Source organism: Triticum aestivum, chromosome 4A, assembly GCF_018294505.1.
Source record: "Triticum aestivum cultivar Chinese Spring chromosome 4A, IWGSC CS RefSeq v2.1, whole genome shotgun sequence".
Classification (NCBI taxonomy): domain Eukaryota; kingdom Viridiplantae; phylum Streptophyta; class Magnoliopsida; order Poales; family Poaceae; genus Triticum; species Triticum aestivum.
The window spans coordinates 138,329,273-138,350,855 of NC_057803.1; positions in this window are offsets into that span (position 1 = coordinate 138,329,273).

The following is a 21,583-nucleotide window of genomic DNA, read 5'->3' on the forward strand; positions in this document are numbered from 1 at the left end:
TCGGGAGAGGGCAATCTCCATCAACATCTTCACCAGCACCATCTCATCTCCAAACCCTAGTTCATCTCTTGTATCCAATTCTTGTCTCAAAGTTCGGGATTGGTGCTAGTAGGTTGCTGGTAGTGTTGATTACTCCTTGTAGTTGATGCTAGTTGGTTTATTTGGTGGAAGATCATATGTTTAGATCCTATATGCATATTATTACCCTTCTGATTATGAACATGAATATACTTTGTGAGTAATTATGTTCGTTCCTGAGGACAAGGGAGAAGTCTTGCTATGAGTAGTCATGTGAATTTGGTATTCATTTGATATTTTGATAAGATGTATGTTGTCTAGCCTCTAGTGGTGTTATGTGAACATCGACTACATAACACTTCACCATTATTTGGGCCTAGAGGAAGGCATTGGGAAGTAATAAGTAGATGATGGGTTGCTAGAGTGACAGAAGCTTAAACCCTAGTTTATGCGTTGCTTCGTAAGGGGCTGATTTGGATCCATATGTTTCATGCTATGGTTAGGTTTACCTTAATACTTTTGTTGTAGTTGCGGATGCTTGCAATAGAGGTTAATCATAAGTGGGATGCTTGTTCAAGTAAGAACAGCACCCAAGTACCGGTCCACCCACATATCAAATTATCAAAGTATTGAACGCGAATCATATGAATGTGATGAAAACTAGCTTGACGATATTCCCATGTGTCCTCGGGAGCGTTTTTCCTATTATAAGAGTTTGTTCTGGCTTGTCCTTTGCTACAAAAGGATTGGGCCACCTTGCTGCACTTTATTTACTTTTGTTACTTGTTGCTCATTACAATTTAGCCTATCACAAAACTATCTGTTACCACTTATTTCAGTACTCGCAGAGAACACCTTGCTGAAAAACGCTTATCATTTCCTTCTGCTCCTCGTTGGGTTCGACACTCTTACTTATCGAAAGGACTACAAGAGATCCCTTATACTTGTGGGTCATCATTCCTCAGGTACGATAAAGTCTTCATCACTGAGGCTCACCTCGTCCTCCGAGAGTGGGAGATAATTACTGTCCTCCAAGTCTTCATTTACGGCCTGTCCGTCAGGGCTAACTTGGCCATCTTCCCGATCGTCCTGTTCGAAAGTTGGCTCGACGGGGTCTTCTTTGACTTCTGCGTCATTCGGAGTGTTGTTGTCTCCTGTGCCGGTATTGCTATCTTTTCCATGGCGTGATTTAGAGCGGCATCGCTGACGTTGGTGTTTTGGCTGTATCTCAGGAGGCTTATCCTCGACTGGATCTTCTTTATCATCGTCGTTACCCTCCTTGGGTGTGTCCACCATGTACACGTCATATGAAGAGGTGGCCGTCCAGCGTCCGGTAAACGGCAGGTTTTTGGCCTGCTCCTCTCCAGCATCATTGTCCATACCATCGATGTCTTCGGAGTTGTAGTTGAGCATGTCAGTTAAGTCCTCGATAGTGGCTATGAAGTGGGTGGTGGGTGGGACATAAAATTATCCGCCCTCAGCCCCTAGTCTGGGCTGGGCGTAGTTTGGAAATTGCCCCTGTGTAATGACGAGGGATCGAATTAAGTTCGGAGCCTCACTTAAAGGCGAGGTTTGATCAGGGAGAAGAAAATCCATGGAGTATGGCGGGAAGGAAACTCCTTGGCTGAGCTCACACGATGTTGACTCCGAGGGTTCGGAGCTAGTGTCCGGGGAAGAGTCCGGCTTCATGATGGCTGCTAGTGACACTACTTCCTCTGGCTCTCCCGTACTGGGTTTAGTGGCCGTAGATAGTCCGACGGGCTCGGTAATCCTGTCTTTGGACCTGGTGATGCGCTCCGGATCTAAGGCCAGAGCGAGGTAGGGGTCGCGAACCCTTGGAAGATCAAGTCTCCTTGGATATCAGCGACATAGTCCAGATTTCCAAAACTAATCTGGTGACCTGGGGCGTAGCTGTCGATCTGCTCTAGATAGCCAAACGAGTTGGCCCGCAGTGTGAAGCCACCGAACACAAAGATCTGACTGGGGAGGAAAACCTCCCTCAGGGCAGCATTGTTGTAGATGATTGATGGAGCCATCGAACCTTATGGTGATGACGCAACGGAACTCTCAATGAAAGCACCAATGTCGGTGTCAAAACCAGCGGATCTCGGGTTGGGGGTCCCGACTGTGCGTCTAGGGTCGATGGTAATAGGAGACAGGGGACATGATGTTTACCTAGGTTTGGGCCCTCTTGATGGAGGTAATACCCTACGTCTTGCTTGATTGATCTTGATGAGTATGAGGATTACAAGAGTTGATCTACCACGAGATCGTTGTGGCTAAACCCTAGAAGTCTAGCCTGTATGATTGTGATTGCCTCTACGGACTAAACCCTTCGGTTTATATAGACACCGGAGGGGCCTAGGGTTGTACAGAGTCGGTTTACAAAGGAAGGAATCTACATATCCAAACGCCAAGCTTGCCATCCATGCAAAGGAGAGTCCCATCTGGACATGGGAGGAAGTCTTCTGTCTTGTATCTTCATAGCCCATTAGTCCGGCCCATGTTACATAGTCCGGACGACCGAGGACCCCTTAATCCAGGACTCCCTCAGTCACCAAGAATAATATTGTTGGATGGCTATTCTCTACTATGTTCAACTGCTATATGCAATAATTATGCATGTGCTTGCTCACCGTTTAGGCGGCCGTGGCGCGCTCTGCTCACTGTTTAGGCGCCGAGGCGTGCTCGGGTCATCGGTGCAAAGCAATAAAAATTGCTCTAAATATGTATGATTGATTGGTGTGGGAGAAATAAGCTTTATACGATCTTGTGATGTGGAAGCAATAAAAGCGACGGACTGCATAATAAAGGTTCATATCACAAGGGGCAATATAAAGTGACGTTCGTTCTTTCGCATTGAGATTTTATATATCCAACCATAAAAGCGCATGGCAACCTCTTCTTCCCTCTGCGAAGGGCCTATCCTTTATTATTTTCTTCTACCTTATGCAAGAGTCATGGTGATCTTCACCTTTTCTTTTTCATTTTATCCTTTGGCAAGCTCAGCATGTTGGAAAGAACATGATATATATATATATCTAATTGGATGTAGGGGAGCATGAACCATTATTGTTGACATTACCCTTGAGGTAAAAAGTTGTGGGGCAAATCTATAAGCCCCTATCTTTCTCTGTGTCCGATTAAAACTCCGTAACCACAAGTATTGCATGAGTGTTAGCAATTATGGAGGACTAAATGATAGTTGAGTATGTGGACTTTCTTTTTAGCTCTGACATAGACTCTTTCCGACGTTATGATAAATTGCAATTGCTTCAATGACTGAGATTATAGTTTGTCGGAGCCCAATAAGGTTTATGATTTATACTTTTGCATTGTGAATAGATCATCACTTGAACATAAGTAATCATATGACAAAATCTATATATGTTACTGCTATGAGAATAATCATGATTGCCTTCATGTCCGTATTTTATTTTTATCGACGCCTCTACCTCTAAACATGAGGACATATTTATTGTTATCAGCTTTTCGCTTGAGGACAAGCTAGGTCTAAGCTTGGGGGAGTTGATACATCCATTTTGCATCATGCTTTTATATCGATATTATTGCACTATGGGCTGTTATTTCACTTTATGTCACAATACTTATGGTTATTCTCTCTTATTTTACAAGGTTTACATAAGGAGGGAGAATGCCGGCAGCTGGAATTCTGGGCTGGAAAAGGAGCAAATATTAGAGACCTATTCTGCGCAACTCCAAAAGTCCTGAAACTCCATGGAACGTCTTAAAATAAATAAAGAAAAATCCTCGCCAAAGATGAAGGCTAGGGGGCCCACACCCTGCTCACAAGGGTGGGGGGCGCCCCCTAGGGTGCACCCCTACCTCGTGGGCCCCCTGGTGGCTCTTCGACATCCATCTTCTCCTATATGAAGTCTTTGGATGAGAAAAAAATAAGAAGGAACTTTTTGGGACGAGAATCCGCCGCCACGAGGCGGAACCTTGGCGGATCCAATCTAGAGCTCCGGCAGGGCTGTTCTGCTGGGGAAACTTCCCTCCGGGAGGGGGAAATCATCACCATCGTCATCACCAACGCTCCTCTCATCGGGAGAGGGCAATCTCCATCAACATCTTCACCAGCACCATCTCATCTCCAAACCCTAGTTCATCTCTTGTATCCAATTCTTGTCTCAAAGTTCGGGATTGGTGCTAGTAGGTTGCTAGTAGTGTTGATTACTCCTTGTAGTTAATGCTAGTTGGTTTATTTGGTGGAAGATCATATGTTTAGATCCTATATGCATATTATTACCCCTCTGATTATGAACATGAATATGCTTTGTGAGTAATTACGTTCGTTCCTGAGGACAAGGGAGAAGTCTTGCTATGAGTAGTCATGTGAATTTGGTATTCATTTGATATTTTGATAAGATGTATGTTGTCTAGCCTCTAGTGGTGTTATGTGAACGTCGACTACATAACACTTCACCATTATTTGGGCCTAGAGGAAGGCATTGGGAAGTAATAAGTAGATGATGGGTTGCTAGAGTGACAGAAGCTTAAACCCTAGTTCATGCGTTGCTTCGTAAGGGGCTGATTTGGATCCATATGTTTCATGCTATGGTTAGGTTTACCTTAATACTTTTGTTGTAGTTGCGGATGCTTGCAATAGAGGTTAATCATAAGTGGGATGCTTGTTCAAGTAAGAACAGCACCCAAGCACCGGTCCACCCACATATCAAATTATCAAAGTATCGAACGCGAATCATATGAACGTGATGAAAACTAGCTTGACGATATTCCCATGTGTCCTCGGGAGCGTTTTTCCTATTATAAGAGTTCGTTCTGGCTTGTCCTTTGCTACAAAAGGATTTGGCCACCTTGCTGCACTTTATTTACTTTTGTTACTTGTTGCTCATTACAATTTATCCTATCACAAAACTATGTGTTACCACTTATTTCAGTACTCGCAGAGAACACCTTGCTGAAAAACGCTTATCATTTCCTTCTGCTCCTCGTTGGGTTCGACACTCTTACTTATCGAAAGGACTACGAGAGATCCCCTATACTTGTGGGTCATCATTCCTCAGGTATGATAAAGTCTTCATCACTGAGGCTCACCTCGTCCTCGGAGAGTGGGAGATAATTACTGTCCTCCAAGTCTTCATTTACAGCCTGTTCGTCAGGGCTAACTTGGCCATCTTCCCGATCGTCCTGTTCGAAAGTTGGCTCGACGGGGTCTTCTTTGTCTTCTGCGTTGTCCGGAGTGTTGTTGTCTCCTGTGCCGGTATTGCTATCTTTTCCACGACGTGATTTAGAGCGGCACCGCTGACGTCGGTGTTTTGGCTGTATCTCAGGAGGCTTATCCTCGACTGGATCTTCTTTATCATCGTCGTTACCCTCCTTGGGTGTGTCCACCATGTACACGTCATATGAAGAGGTGGTCGTCCAGCAACTGATAAACGGCGGGTTTTTGGCCTGCTCCTCTCCAGCATCATTGTCCATACTGTCGATGTCTTTGGAGTTGTAGTCGAGCATGTCAGTTAAGTCCTCGATAGTGGCTATGAAGTGGGTGGTGGGTGGGACATAAAATTATCCGCCCTCAGCCCCTAGTCCGGGCTGGGCGTAGTTTGGAAATTGCCCCTCTGTAATGACGAGGGATCGCATTAAGTTTGGAGCCTCACTTAAAGGCGAGGTTTGATCAGGGAGAAGAAAATCCATGGAGTATGGCGGGAAGGAAACTCCTTGGACGAGCTCACATGATGTTGACTCTGAGGGTTCGGAGCTAGTGTCCGGGGAAGAGTCCGGCTTCATGATGGCTGCTAGTGACACTACTTCCTCCGGCTCTCTCGTACTGGGTTTAGTGGACGTAGATAGTCCGACGGGCTCGGTAATCCCGTCTTTGGACCTGGTGATGCGCTCCGGATCTAAGGCCAGAGCGAGGTAGGGGTCGCGAACCCTTGGAAGATCAAGTCTCCTCGGATATCAGCGACATAGTCCAGATTTCCAAAACTAATCTGGTGACCTGGGGCGTAGCTGTCGATCTGCTCTAGATAGCCAAACAAGTTGGCCCGCAGTGTGAAGCCGCCGAACACAAAGATCTGACTGGGGAGGAAAACCTCCCTCAGGGTAGCATTGTTGTAGATGATTGATGGAGCAATCGAACCTTATGGTGATGACGCAACGGAACTCTCAATGAAAGCACCAATGTCGGTGTCAAAACCAGCGGATCTCGGGTTGGGGGTCCCGACTGTGCGTCTAGGGTTGATGGTAACAGGAGACAGGGGACATGATGTTTACCTAGGTTTGGGCCCTCTTGATGGAGGTAATACCCTACGTCCTGCTTGATCGATCTTGATGAGTATGAGGATTACAAGAGTTGATCTACCACGAGATCGTTGTGGCTAAACCCTAGAAGTCTAGCCTGTATGATTGTGATTGCCTCTACGGACTAAACCCTTCGGTTTATATAGACACCGGAGGGGCCTAGGGTTGTACAGAGTCGGTTTACAAAGGAAGGAATCTACATATCCGAACGCCAAGCTTGCCATCCACGCAAAGGAGAGTCCCATCCGGACACGGAGGAAGTCTTCTGTCTTGTATCTTCATAGCCCATTAGTCCGGGCCATGTTACATAGTCCGGACGCCCGAGGACCCCTTAATCCAGGACTCCCTCAGTCACCAAGAATAATATTGTTGGACGGCTATTCTCTACTATGTTCAACTGCTATATGCAATAATTATGCATGTGCTTGCTCACCGTTTAGGCGGTCGTGGCGCGCTCTGCTCGCTGTTTAGGCGCCGAGGCGTGCTCGGGTCACATCTCTCCGCGTGCTCTGCTATCGCTTCCCTCCGCACGCGCTCTGCTCTTGCATCCCTCCTCTCATGCTCTGCCAGCGGTTGGGGCTAGTGCATGATCACGTTGTGGAAGCTTTAGTTATTTGATCTCAGTCGGACACAGGGAACGAGCGATGGAGATCATAGATTAGGTTAATTAATTACACCTCCGGAGCAAGATGATTTCCATGTGCTCATCTGGCTCTAGAGGTATAATTAGTTAACCTAAACTATGATCTTGAGCGCCCGTTCCCATCGCACAACTCCATCCTGTCGTCGGCCGATGGGGGTATGCCGGTAAGTGTGGGTAACTAGCTAGCAAGTGGATCAATAGCGAGTTTCCGCCACCGGCCATTGTTGTGGTTATTTATAGCTAGCAACTATCTAGGGGATTGGGGATTTTACAATTCACCCCTGTGGAGGGCGGGAAGCCTTCACTGGAGCGCAGGAAGACTAAGTGGAGCACACAACCTGACAACCGTATGCGGTGTCATGTGTTATCACACAAATGTTAACACAAGGAAACATATGTGTAACTTACTAATCATCACAAACGAGTACTCGCACCATGCATCGTGTGCGATACTCCTAGCCATTGCAAGCAACTCGTTTGCATTTTCAATGTTTTTTCTACACACATAATCGCACACAAATGAACTGTAGTAACCGGTTGTGTTATATTTTCTCATCACAAACAGTTCATCCGAGTGGCATGTTTGCCGCGTATCACACACATCTTGTTTACACGAATCGTTTGTGTTCTTTTGGCTTATCACAAACTGTTCATCTATGTGAACTATATGCCACGTATCACACACATCTTGTTAAGTTGAACCGTTTCTGTTCTGTTGCCTAATCAAAAATAGTTCATCCGAGTGAACTGTATGCTGTATATCGCACACATCTTGATCTGGTTGACCATTTCTGTTGTATTCCCTAATAGCAAACAGTTCATCTGAGTGAACTGTATGCCATATATCGCACACACTTAGATATGGCTGTCCATTTCTGTTGTTCTGGCTCATCGCAAACAGTTCTTATGGATTAACCGTATGCGACGCATCACACACGCAACTATAATCTGAATCATGTTTGATGTCTCCGCCATAGCAAATGTTCTGTATCATTTTTTACGGGTTTTTACATCATTGTTTGCGATTTATGCATCGCACACAGTTTCGTCGAAGGGTCTCTAATTGTAGTGTCACGTTAGCAGCATCCTACTGTAGTGTGTGTATCATATGGTGTTATTTTAGTGCGACCTCTAGGGCTTTTTGTGACACTTATAGGAACAACTCAATAGATTGATCAGAAAGGATAACTTTGAGGTGGTTTCATACCCTACAAATAATTTCATCTTATGTTCTCCGCTAGATAAGAACTTTGGAGTTCTTTGTCACATGTTGAGGGATTTTTATATGATTCAATTATGTTAACACCGTTGAGAGATTGCACTAGTGAAAGTATGAAACTTAGGCCTTGTTTCTAAGCATTGCAATACCGTTTGTGCTCTGTTTTATCGCTTGCTAGCTTGCTGTTTTTTCTGATTGCAAAAACCAATATCTACTATCCATACTACACTTGTATCACCATCTCTTCGCCGAACTAGTGCACCTATACAATTTACCATTGTATTGAGTGTGTTGGGGACACAAGAGATTTCTTTTATTTGATTGCAGGGTTGTTTGAGAGAGACTATCTTCAGCCTACACCTCACATGGATTGATAAATCTTAGGTCATCCACTTGATGGAAAATTGCTACTGTCCTACATAACTCTGCGCTTGGAGGCTCAACACGAGTCTACAAGAATAAGTTGACTAATAGACATGTGTACATAGTAGACTACATCCATGTTAGAGCATGTAATTAATAAAGCCGCTCAATTTTAGTTTACACCCACCTCACCTGACATAACCAGGTCATGTTGCATGAACCTGGTGATAATACTGAGAGTGATCGCTTTACACAAAAACACCTCGAGAAACAGTTACATGATAGACCTTGTCATTTTCATCTTACAACAAGCTGTCATCTTAAAGTATCTACCCAAATTTGATACGAATAACATCCAACTGAGCTAGCAGATGTGCAATTTTATATTCCAAACGAGGTAGCTTTGGGATGATGTTCAAAAATGCTCAACGTGTTGGGGAATGCGGTATTTCAAATTTTTTACCTACGATCACGCAAGATCTATCTAGGAGATGCATAGCAACGAGAGGGGAGATGTGATGGCTTGGCTTATTAGGGATGATAGACTACTCATATCAATAAGGAATTCCTTCTTTTCCAGGAGCCCATTCGGACAGAACTCCAAAGTTAAGCGTGCTTAGCTTGGAGTAGTGTCAGGATGGGTGACCGACCGGGAAGTTGCTCTCGGGTGCGCACGAGTGAGGACAAAGTGCACAGAAAAGACTAGTATTGATTTGTGGGGCCAGTCTAGATCCCGCCAGGAGTAACGACCACCGGCGGGTGTGTCCGGGGCATTACAAATTGGTATCAGAGCCGATCCTCGCGGTTACACGGATGTTTGTGGACAGGTGTGCGGTCATGTTGTTCATGACGTTTGTGACCCGTCGTGGCACACGACATGGTACATGTACCGGACTGGATGCACAGACGTATGTGCCAAGAGGGAACGTTCCTGTGGCCCGACGAGGACGTCGGTTCCTCTGAGTGGGGGTGTATGTGATGGCTTGGCTTATTAGGGATGATAGACTACTCATATCAATAAGGAATTCCTTCTTTTCCGGGAGCCCATTCAGACAGAACTCCAAAGTTAAGCGTGCTCAGCTTGGAGTAGTGTCAGGATGGGTGACCGACCGGGAAGTTGCTCTCGGGTGCGCACGAGTGAGGACAAAGTGCACAGAAAAGACTAGTATTGATTTGTGGGGCCAGTCTAGATCCCGCCAGGAGTAACGACCACCGGCGGGTGTGTCCGGGGCATTACAAATTGGTATCAGAGCCGATCCTCGCGGTTACACGGATGTTTGTGGACAGGTGTGCGGTCATGTTGTTCATGACGTTTGTGACCCGTCGTGGCACACGACATGGTACATGTACCGGACTGGATGCACAAACGTATGTGCCAAGAGGGAACGTTCCTGTGGCCCGACGAGGACGTCGGTTCCTCTGAGTGGGGGTGTATGTGATGGCTTGGCTTATTAGGGATGATAGACTACTCATATCAATAAGGAATTCCTTCTTTTCCGGGAGCCCATTCAGACAGAACTCCAAAGTTAAGCGTGCTCAGCTTGGAGTAGTGTCAGGATGGGTGACCGACCGGGAAGTTGCTCCCGGGTGTGCACGAGTGAGGACAAAGTGCGCAGAAAAGACTAGTATTGATCTGTGGGGCCAGTCTAAATCCCGCCAGGAGTAACGACCACGGGCGGGTGTGTCCGGGGCATTACAAGAGAGTGTGTCTACGTACCCTCATAGACCGAAAGTGGAAGCATTTAGTAACACGGTTGATGTAGTCGAACGTCTTCGCGATCCAACCGATCAAGTACTGAACGCACGACACCTCCGCGATGTGCACACATTCAGCCCGGTGACGTCCCTCGAATTCCTGATCCAGTTGAGGCCGAGGGAGAGTTTCGTCAGCACGATGGCATGGTGACGGTGATGATGAAGTTACCGACGCAGGGCTTCGCCTAAGCACTACGATAATATGACTGAGATGTAAAACTGTGGAGGGGGGCACTGCACACGGCTAAAGATCAACTTGTGTGTCCATTGGGTGCCCCCTCCCCGTATATAAAGGAGGGGAGGAGGAGGCCGGTCGGCCGGCCCTAGCGGGCGCGCCCAAGGGGGGATGTCCTACTCCAAATAGGAATCGGCTCCCCCCTTTCCTAGTACAAGTAGGAGAAGAAGGAAGGAGAGGGAGAGGGAAAGAGGGGCCGCGCTCCCCTCCCCTAGTCCTATTCGGACTCCCCTTGGGGGGCACCACCTCTTGGCTACTGCCATCTCTCTCCCCTAAGGCCCACTAAGGTACATTACTTCCCCTTGAGGGGGGGGGGGTTCCGGTAACCCTTCCGGCACTCCGGTTTTATCCGAAACTATCCGGAACACTTCCGGTGTCCGAATAACATGGTCCAATATATAAATATTTATGTCTCAACCATTTCGAGACTTCTCGTCATGTTCATGATCTCATCCGGGACTTCGAACAACCTTCGGTACATCAAATCACATAACTCATAATACTAATCGTCATCAAATGTTAAGCGTGCGGACCCTACGGGTTCGAGAACTATGTAGACATGACCGAGACACATCTTCGGTCAATAACCAATAGCGGAACCTGGATGCTCATATTGGTTCCTACATATTCTACGAATATCTTTATCGGTCAAACCGCATAACAACATATGTTGTTCCCTTTGTCATTGGCATGTTACTTGCCTGAGATTCGATCGTCGGTATCATCATACCTAGTTCAATCTCATTACCAGCAAATCTCTTTACTCGTTCCGTAATGCATCATCCTACAACTAACTCATTAGTCACTTTGCTTGCAAGGCTTATAGTGATGAGTGAGGGAGTCCTGGACTAAGGGGTCCTCGGGCGTCCGGCCTGGTATCTATGGGCGGGACTAATGGGCTGTGAAGATATGAAGACCGAAGACTGTACCCATGTCCGAATGGGACTCTCCTTGGCGTGGAAGGCAAGCTTGGCGAATAACTATGAAGATTCCATCTTATGTAACCAACTCTATGTAACCCTAGATCTCCCCGGTGTTTATATAAATTGGAGGGTGTAGTCCGGAAAGGATATACTCAATACCGTAGTCATACAGGCTAGACTTCTAGGGTTTAGCCATTACGATCTCGTTGTAGATCAACTCTTGTAATACTCATATTCATCAAGATCAATCAAGCAGGAAGTAGAGTATTACCTCCATAGAGAGGGCCCGAACCTGGGTAAACATCGTGTCCCCTGTCTCCTGTTACCATCAACCTTAGATGCACAGTTCAGGACCCCCTACCCGAGATCCGCTGGTTTTGACACCGACATTGGTGCTTTCATTGAGAGTTCCACTGTGCCGTCATCGTAGAGGTTGATGGCTCGACTTATTGTCAAGGAAAATATCACCTCTGAAGGAGCTCTGGCCTTAGGCCAAACCCTCCGGCTGGGCGGTTTTACCATGATCCCCGCTCGGCCTTCGAGCCGACAAGGATGACCTCCCGAGTCATCAAAAATGTATCTGCGTTGATTCTGAATACACCAAACGGATGGATCTGATGGAGTTATCGTCTTTGAACGAACTCCTAGATCACATCGCCTCCTTGGGGGTCGCTAAAAACTACGATCAGATAGGGCTTAAACCCGACCAGAGAGAGATTAATTCTCCACCGATCACCAACCAGATAGCGGTAGTCGAGGAGCAAGATAACCCTTCCTCTATCTTGAGGACGAATTATGTTCGGATCTCCGACCTCGAGAAGACGGATACCTACCGGCAGAAAGACACGCCTCGTCCTCCAAACTTAGAGTCGGACAGCAGGCTTAAAAAATTAGAAGATACTCCAGAGCCCGGACTATTCAGTCCGGAAAAACCACAGACTCTGGATCATCGATCGGGTCAGGGTTCAGATCCAATTCCACCCACCCACCCAGACATAAGTGCTCTCACGAGCATACAACAGCAGTCTCAGGAAACAGTCCACCACTTATGGGCCAGATTCCTCCTTGTCAAGGACAAGGTTAAAGATTGCCGCGACGAAGACGCAATATCGGCGTTCCACAACAACTGCACGAACGAAGGACTCCTCAACGCCAATAATCGCTGCTGCATACTACACTTTGTTGACTTGGCAACTATTGTACAGAAGTACAGCGCAATGGAGAGCGACTGGAGAGATCAGACAGTTTGGAAGCTATCGGTCCAATTCAACCACTGGTCCAGGCAAAAAGGGTGCACCCCTGTAACGCGCCCAGATCAATAGCCAAGAAATGCAAACCCATCACGCGGCGCGGAACCGTTCCGGAGGGATGGCTTGATGGCCCATGCAACTATAAACCCCTGGAACGACACAGCGATAACTTCAACGCTGGCGACGAACAAAAACACAGGACGGTCCGAACACCAGCCGCCTTGGTCCTCAGCCCAATTCTGGATGGCTTTCGGCTCACCAAGGTTCTCATGGACGGCGGCAGCGGACTGAACCTCATCTATGAGGATACAATACGAAAAATGGAAATAGACAGGAGCTGCATCGAGCAAAGCAGCACGACCTTCCGAGGAATCATTCCCAGTCGGGAGGCACGGTGTGCGGGAAAAATCACCCTCGACGTGGTATTCGGCACGCTGGAGAACTATCAGTCCGAAGAAATAACCTTCCAGGTGGCCCCCTTCAACAACGGATATCACGCCCTCTTAGGGCGAGATGCATTTATGTGCTCTCAAGCAATACCCCATTACGGGTACATGAAGCTTAAGATGCCCGGGCTCAATGGTATAATCACTCTAGTCAATGATCCGGACATAGCACTCCACGCCGAGAATAAGACCGCGTCCCTGGCCCTTGAGGCATTATCTGAAGCCCTCGCGGCCGAAGAGTTAACCGCGCTGCGCTCCACGGTGGACAGAGATGATGTGGTCCTATACAAACGACCCAGATCCACCTCATTCAAACGGGCTGAAGAAATAGTCAAATTCCAAGTCCATCCAACGGACCCAAAGAAGACAACATCCATCGGAGCACAACTAGACCCGACGGTTGACGCCGCTCTACGAGAGTTCCTGCGTGAGAATTAGGATATATTCGCCTGGCACCCTTCCGATATGCCATGAATCCCACGCGAGTTGGCCGAACATAGCCTCAACATATTAAAGGGACACAAGCCGGTCAAGCAAACACTGCGGCGCTTTTCCGAACCCAAACGCCAAGCTATGGGGGAAGAGCTAGCCAAGCTAATCGAGGCCAGATTCATTAGAGAAATAAAACACCCGGACTGGATGGCAAATTTGGTGATGGTACCAAAGAAGGACAAATCATGGCGCCTGTGCGTCGATTTCAAAGACCTCAACATGGCATGCCCCAAGGATCCCTTCCCCCTTCCCCGCATCGATCAAATCATCGACGCCACTGCAGGACACGACTCATTGTGTTTCCTTGATGCATATTCCAGATACCATCAAATCAAAATGAAGGAGTCCAATCAAGCTGCAACATCATTCATCACCCCATATGGGCCATTCTGCTTCAACACCATGCCCTTCGGGCTCAAGAACGCCGGCGCCACATACCAACGCATGATTCAAACATGCATGGAGAAACAGATCGGCAAGACAGTTGAAGCTTATGTGGACGACATCCTCATCAAAACTAGGCACGTCGAAACACTAATAGACGATTTACGTCTCACATTCAAGAACCTCCGCGTGTATGACATTAAGCTCAATCCGGAAAAGTGTGTTTTTGGTGTTCCTACTGGAAAACTTCTGGGCTTCATCATCTCCAATAAAGGAATTGAAGCAAACCCAGCCAAAATCCGAGCTCTGTCACAATTGGCTAAGCCAACAGACCTTAAACAAGTTCAAAAGCTCGCATGTTGCGTGGCAGCTCTAAGCCGCTTTATCTACAGATTGGGAGAAAAGGCACTGCCACTCTATCGCCTTCTACGGTGAACCAACCACTTCGAGTGGACGGAAGCGGCAACAGCCGGACTGAAGGAAATAAAAACCCTTCTTGCGAGCAATCCAATCCTGGCCGCACCAAACGTCGGCGAACCAATGTTATTATACATATCGGCTACACATCAGGTGGTGAGTGCCATACCCATCATTGAACGAGAACAGGACGGACATAAATTCCCGCTTCAGAAGCCAGTATACTATGTATCTACTGTCCTTACACCATGCAAATCCCGGTACCTTCATTATCAAAAGATAGCATACACGGTCTTCATGGCATCCCGAAAGCTCCGTCACCACTTCCAGGAGTGTTTGATCACGGTGGCTTCCGAAGTACCACTCAATGACATTATAAACAACCGCGATGCTATGGGCCGGATTGCCAAATGGGCCATTGAGCTCCTCCCATTCGACATCACATATAAACCACATCGAGCTATCAAATCCCAAGTACTGGCCGACTTCGTCGCCGAATGTACAGAAGCCGAACTCCCTAAAGAATACGACACATATTCCAATTGGGTCATGTATTTTGATGGCTCCAGAATGCTGGCAGGGTTAGGAGCGGGCGTCGTTTTAACGTCCCCTACTGGAGATGTCATTCAGTATGTCCTCCAAATACTATACACAGACTCCAATAACGTAGCAGAATACGAGGCCTTATTGCATGGTCTCCAGATGGCTGCCTCCATGGGCATACAATGCCTAGAAGTGCGCGGGGACTCAAACCTTGCAATATCTCAAATAAATGGAGACTGCGATGCCAAAGATCCGAAGATGGTAGCGTATCATAACACACTCATAAAAATGTCGGCCCGGTTCGAGGGGCTCGAGTTCCATCACGTGGCTCGAGAAAGTAATCAAGCATCGGATGTTCTTGCTTGTATCGGCGCTAAGAGCGACCCCGTCCCACCTAATATCTTCCTGGAAAGGCTTTTTAAGCCATCCGTGGTGTGGCAGGGGGAAAACGACAACACTAGTCCGGATCGAAACATAACCCCAGATCCCGGAAACACCGACGTCGTCGGAGGCTCAGCCACCGAAATAGCACCGTCAGCGCATCTCATCATGGCAGTCATTGCCCCATGGACCAAACCCTTCCTGGCCTACCTTAACAGGAAGGAGCATCCTGAGGACCAGAATGAGGCCCGCTGCATTGTCCGGCGTTCGAAGGCTTACAAGGATCATGACAGAGAGCTCTATAAGAAAAGCGCTACCGGAGTCCTTCAACGATGTATATCCGAGAAAGAGGGGCAGCAGCTCTTGGCTGAAATTCATGCCGGACTTGGCGGTCACCACGCCGCAGCTCGGGCCCTTGTTAGCAAGGCCTTCCGTATAGGGTTTTATTGGCCGACGGCCCGAGCAGATGCACTGGACCTTGTCCAATGTTGCGTCGGATGCCAACTCTTTGCCAACCAGAGCCATATGCCCCCACTGCCTTACAAACAATCCGCATCACTTGGCCTTTTGCGGTCTGGGGACTCGATATGGTCGGACCCCTTAAAGGAGGAAGCCATAAGAGAAAGTATCTGCTGGTCATGGTGGATAAATTCACTAAGTGGATAAAGGCTAAAGCAGTCAAAACGGCTGAAGTGGGGCCAGTAATAGATTTCATATTCAGCGTGGTACACCGTTACGGTGTCCCGCACAGCATAATCACAGATAATGGCTCCAATTTCATAGCCTATGTAGTGAAAATCTGGTGTGCTAATCTAGGCATTAAGCTCAATTACGCCTCTGTCTATCACCCACAGACAAATGGTCAAGTCGAACGGGCTAATGGTCTTATCATGAGTGGCATCAAACCCAGACTAGTACGGTCTTTGAAGGAATCAGACAAGCACTGGGTGGAGGAACTCGACTCCGTACTCTGGGGGCTGCGGACCACGCCCAACCGCACTATCGGATATACACCCTTCTTCATGGTGTACGGTGCGGAAGCAGTGTTACACTGTGATATTATTCATGACTCACCTCAAGTGCGTATGTACGAAGAGAGAGAAGCCGAGCTAGATCGGTAGGACAACTTAGATACCTTGGAGGAGGAGCGCGATGTCGCAAAAGCCCGTTCCGCATATTACCAACAACAGGCTCATAGGTACCAAAGCAGAGAAGTGCGGGCCAAGACTTATAACGTTGGTGAACTCGTTCTACGCTTGCCGGAGAAGAAAAAGGACAAACTCAAGCCCAAGTGGGAGGGTCCCTTCATCATTGACGAAGTTCTCACCGGAGGAGCGTACCGCCTACGTGATGCGTCGAACAATCACCTGGAGCCGAACCCCTGGAACGCGGCCAGACTACGACGATTTTATGCCTAGCGCCGAACTCTGTGTTCGTTTTCTCCCTCCTGTTATTACAGTTATTTTTCCCCTCTCTTTTTGTTTTTTTACCTTTTTTCGTTTTTTCTTTAAGCCTTACGACTTTAGTACGGCTAGACCATCCCTACCTGATGCACACATCTCTACATATGTACGTTCATTATACCTGGGGGCTTCTCCTACAGAAGCTTGCTATTGTTTTTCGAGCATCAAAACCAATACATATGCGTCTTTCCATATGTACCTTTTCTTCGCCATTATATGCATCAATATGACTTAAGTTTTGGCCAAGCTGGGTTTCCTGGCTCCTATGCTTATGCCCTATGTCCCCGTTAGTTCGGCTAGGGCATAAAGGGAGCACCTCTGCGATTGTTACTGCCGGGTCATCCGGATGTGTACCTCAGACTGGGTGAAGCCGAAAGCTAGCGTTCTTAAGGCAATATCTGGTCGGCGAATTAAAGACATTTCCGCATTCACTCCATTGTGAACCCCAGGTGTTACTTACTCTATGAATTTTTCAATCACAGTTTGGACATGAACATTAAACACATGCATGATAACCCACAAGTATAGGGGATCGCAACAGTTTTCGAGGGTAAAGTATTCAACCCAAATTTATTGATTCAACAAAAAGGGAGCCAAGGAATACTCTCAAGTATTAGCAGCTGAGTTGTGAATTCAACCACACCTGGAAACTTAGTATCTGCAGCAAAGTATTTAGTAGCAAAGTAATATGATAGTAGTGGTAACGGTAGCAAAAGGTAACAGTAGTAAAAGTAATGTTTTTTTATTTTGTAGTGATGATAGCAATAGCAATGGGAAAGTAAATAAGCGAAGAACAATGTATGGAAAGCTCGTAGGCAATGGATCAGTGATGGAGAATTATGCCGGATGTGGTTCATCATGTAACAGTCATAACCTAGGGTGACACGGAACTAGCTCCAGTTCATTGATATAATGTAGGCATGTATTGCGAACATAGTCATACGTGCTTATGGAAAAGAACTTGCATGACATCTTTTGTCCTACCCTCCCATGGCAGCGGGGTCCTTACGGAAACTAAGGGATATTAAGGCCTCCTTTTAATAGAGTACCAGAACAAAGCATTAACACATAGTGAATACATGAACTCCTCAAACTACGGTCATCACCGGTAAGTATCCCGATTATTGTCACTTCGGGGTTAACGGATCATAACACATAATATGTGACTATAGACTTGCAAGATAGGATCAAGAACACTCATATATTGATGAAAACATAATAGGTTCAGATCTGAAATCATGGCACTCGGGCCCTAGTGACAAGCATTAAGCATAGCAAAGTCATAACAACATCAATCTCAGAACATAGTGGATACTAGGGATCAAAACCTAACAAAACTAACTCGATTACACGATAGATCCCATCCAACCCATCACCGTCTAGCAAGCCTATGATGGAATTACTCACGCACGGTGGTGAGCATCATGAAATTGGTGATGGAGGATGGTTGATGATGATGATGGCGACGGATTCCCCTCTCCGGAGCCCCGAACGGACTCCAGATCAGCCCTCCCGAGAGGTTTTAGGGCTTGGAGGCGGCTCTATATCGTAAAACACGATGAATTCTTCTCTCTGATTTTTATCTCCCCGAAACAGAATATATAGAGTTGGAGTTGGAGTCGGAGAGGCACCAGGGGGCCCACGAGGTAGGGGCGCGCCCCCCACCCTCGTGGAGAGGTGGTGGCCCCCTGTCCTTCATCTTTTGCAGGTAATTTTTATATTTTCCAAAAATTTGCTCCTTGAAGTTTCAGGTCATTCCGAGAATGTTTGTTTCTGCACATAAATAACACCATGGTAATTCTGCTGCAAACAACATCATTCCAGGTTAGTTCCATTCAAATCATGCAAGTTAGAGTCCAAAACAAGGGCAAAAGTGTTTGGAAAAGTAGATACGACGGAGACGTATCAACTCCCCCAAGCTTAAACCTTTGCTTGTCCTCAAGCAATTCAGTTGACAAATTGAAAGTGATAAAGAAAAACTTTTACAAACTCTGTTTGCTCTTGTTGTTGTAAATATGTAAAGCCAGCATTCAAGTTTTCATCAAAGATTATAACTAACAACATTCGCAATAACGCTTAGGTCTCAAGTTTAGTCATATCAATGGCATAATCAACTAGCGAGCAATAATAATAAATCTCGGATGACAACACTTTATCAAAATAATCATAATATGATATAACAAGGTGGTATCTCGCTAGCCCTTTCTGAGACCGCAAAACATAAATGCAGAGCACCTTTAAAGACCAAGGACTGACTAGACATTGTAATTCATGGTAAAAGAGATCCAGTAAAGTGACACTCAATGTAAACTAACAGTAATGAATGCAAATGACAGCGGTGCTCTCCAACTGGTGCTTTTTAATAAGAGGATGATGACTCAGCATGAAAGTAAATAGATAGGCCCTTCGCAGAGGGAAGCAGGGATTTGTAGAGGTGCCAGAGCTCGGTTTTGAAACAGAGGTGAATAATATTTTGAGCGGTATACTTTCATTGTCAACATAACAACCAAGAGATGGCGATATCTTCCATGCTACACACATTATAGGTGGTTCCCAAACAAAATGGTAAAGTTTATACTCCCCCTTCCACCAACAAGCATCAATCCATGGCTTGCTCGAAACAACGAGTTCCTCCAACTAACAAGAGTCCCAGGGGGAGTTTTGTTTGCAATTATTTTGATTTAGTTTGCATAAAGCATGGGACTGGGCATCCCGGTGATCAGCCATTTATCTCGTGAGTGAGGAGCGGAGTCCACTCCTCTTGAGAATAACCCGCCTAACATGGAATATACAGACAACCCTAGTTGATACATGAGCTATTCGAGCATACAAAACATGATATTTATTTGAAGGTTTAGAGTTTGGCACATACAAATTTACTTGGAACGGGAGGTAGATACCGTATATAGGTAGGTATAGTGGACTCATGTGGAATAACTTTGGGGTTTAAGGGATTGGATGCACAAGCAGTATTCCTTCTTAGTACAGGTGAAGGCTAGCAAAAGACTGGGAAGCGACCAGCTAGAGAGAGACAACAGTCATGAACATGCATTAAAATTAATCAACACCGAATGCAAGCATGAGTAGGATATAGTCCACCATGAAAATAAATATTGTGAAGGCTATGTTGATTTTGTTTCAACTACATGCGTGAACATGCGCCAAATCAAGTCACTTAAATCATTCAGAGGAGGATACTGTAACATCCCAAATTTTTCAATTTGGAAAGTTATACATAGATCATCATTGCATATCATATTTTATTGCATTTTGGTTGATCCTAGAAATTTCCACGCAACTCAAGGACCTACGGAGAGAGTTGGGGATTTTGTTATTTTCATATTTGAGGTTTTCTCGAATTATGAAAAGAGGATCATTTGATTTTATTTATTTTATCTTCAATTATTTCAATTATAAAAATAAGTGAGAGGGAATAAAATGACTTCCCCAAAATAAAGAAATATTGAGGATTTAATAATAAAAATCAAATAAGATTTTATTTTGGAGTTTTTCGCTGTTTTATTTGAATTTAGGAAAAATACACGTTTTTCAAAATTGCATTTAGGCCCCAAATAAATGTCACTTTGTCCGGCTTGATTTTAGAAGTTGGGGAAAATTTATTTCAGGATTTTTGGAGTCCGTTTAGGATTTCTTTTATTTCTTTTTCTGCACATCAAAATTATTTTAAAAAAAAGGTCGACCGACTTAGGGCCGTACTCGTCCAGGACTTCTCGGGCCGGCCTTTAAAAGCCGCCGACCGAGGCCCGTTCAACCTACCCCACCCTTAAACCCTAACCCTAGCCGGATCCCGCCGCCGCCGCCCATGCCGCCTAGCGCCTGAGCACGCCGCCGCCCCGCGCCGGAACCAGCCGCCGCCCGCGCCGCCTTGCCGAAGCCCGCCGCCGCCATCGCTGGTAACCGCCGTCGCCGCTGTCGGTTTTCGTTAGAACTTGCGGTTTATTTTTTTGATTGGTTTTTTCAGTTTAATTATTTAGAGGACGTTCGTCCGTACGTTCGTTTTAACGAACAGTTTTCGCTGTTTAGACGCAGACAACAAACATTCGTTCGTTAGCTTGTTCATCGTTTTTTCTTTTTCTCGGATTTTCGTGATTATTTCTGATCGTGATTTCTGATCCGATTTTCGTTTTAGTATAACTTTTCGCTCGTTTATTGGAATCAGGCGATTCAAGTGCCTAGAGTTTCTTCTCGAAACCCTCTTTCCGTTTAACCAACTCAAACGAGTTTTTGCTTCTGTAAAATTTGACTTAGATCCAGATTAGTAAATGAAGCTTGTTTCTATCGCCGTTTGCCTTTCGTCTCTTCGTTTGTTTTGTTTCTTTTTGCAAACCGGAGTTCTTAAGTTGAACTTTCTGGTTAGATCTCTTATTTGAGTTTTACATGTGCATTAGATGAGTACTTATTGTATGCTTGTTTTTTTGTGCGCGTTAGAGTACCCAGAGTGCGCCGCTTGCTACTTCGAATCTCTAGGTTTCACGGATCATCAGCAAGACAAGTAACACTTTGATCATATCCCTTTCATACCCAGTTTTTGTGCATTAGATCAATCCTCAAACATTGCATGATTAGGATGTAATTAAATTGTGGGTTTTGGGAAAGTAGATGAGGTAGTACCTATTACCTGTTTTATTATCAAACCCTTGGGAGTTACTTCTGCGTTTGCTTATATTGCCATGCTATGCTAGTAGACGTGGAATGGGTGAGTGTATCCATGACAGATGTGAGATTGTTAATTAATGGTTTATTTA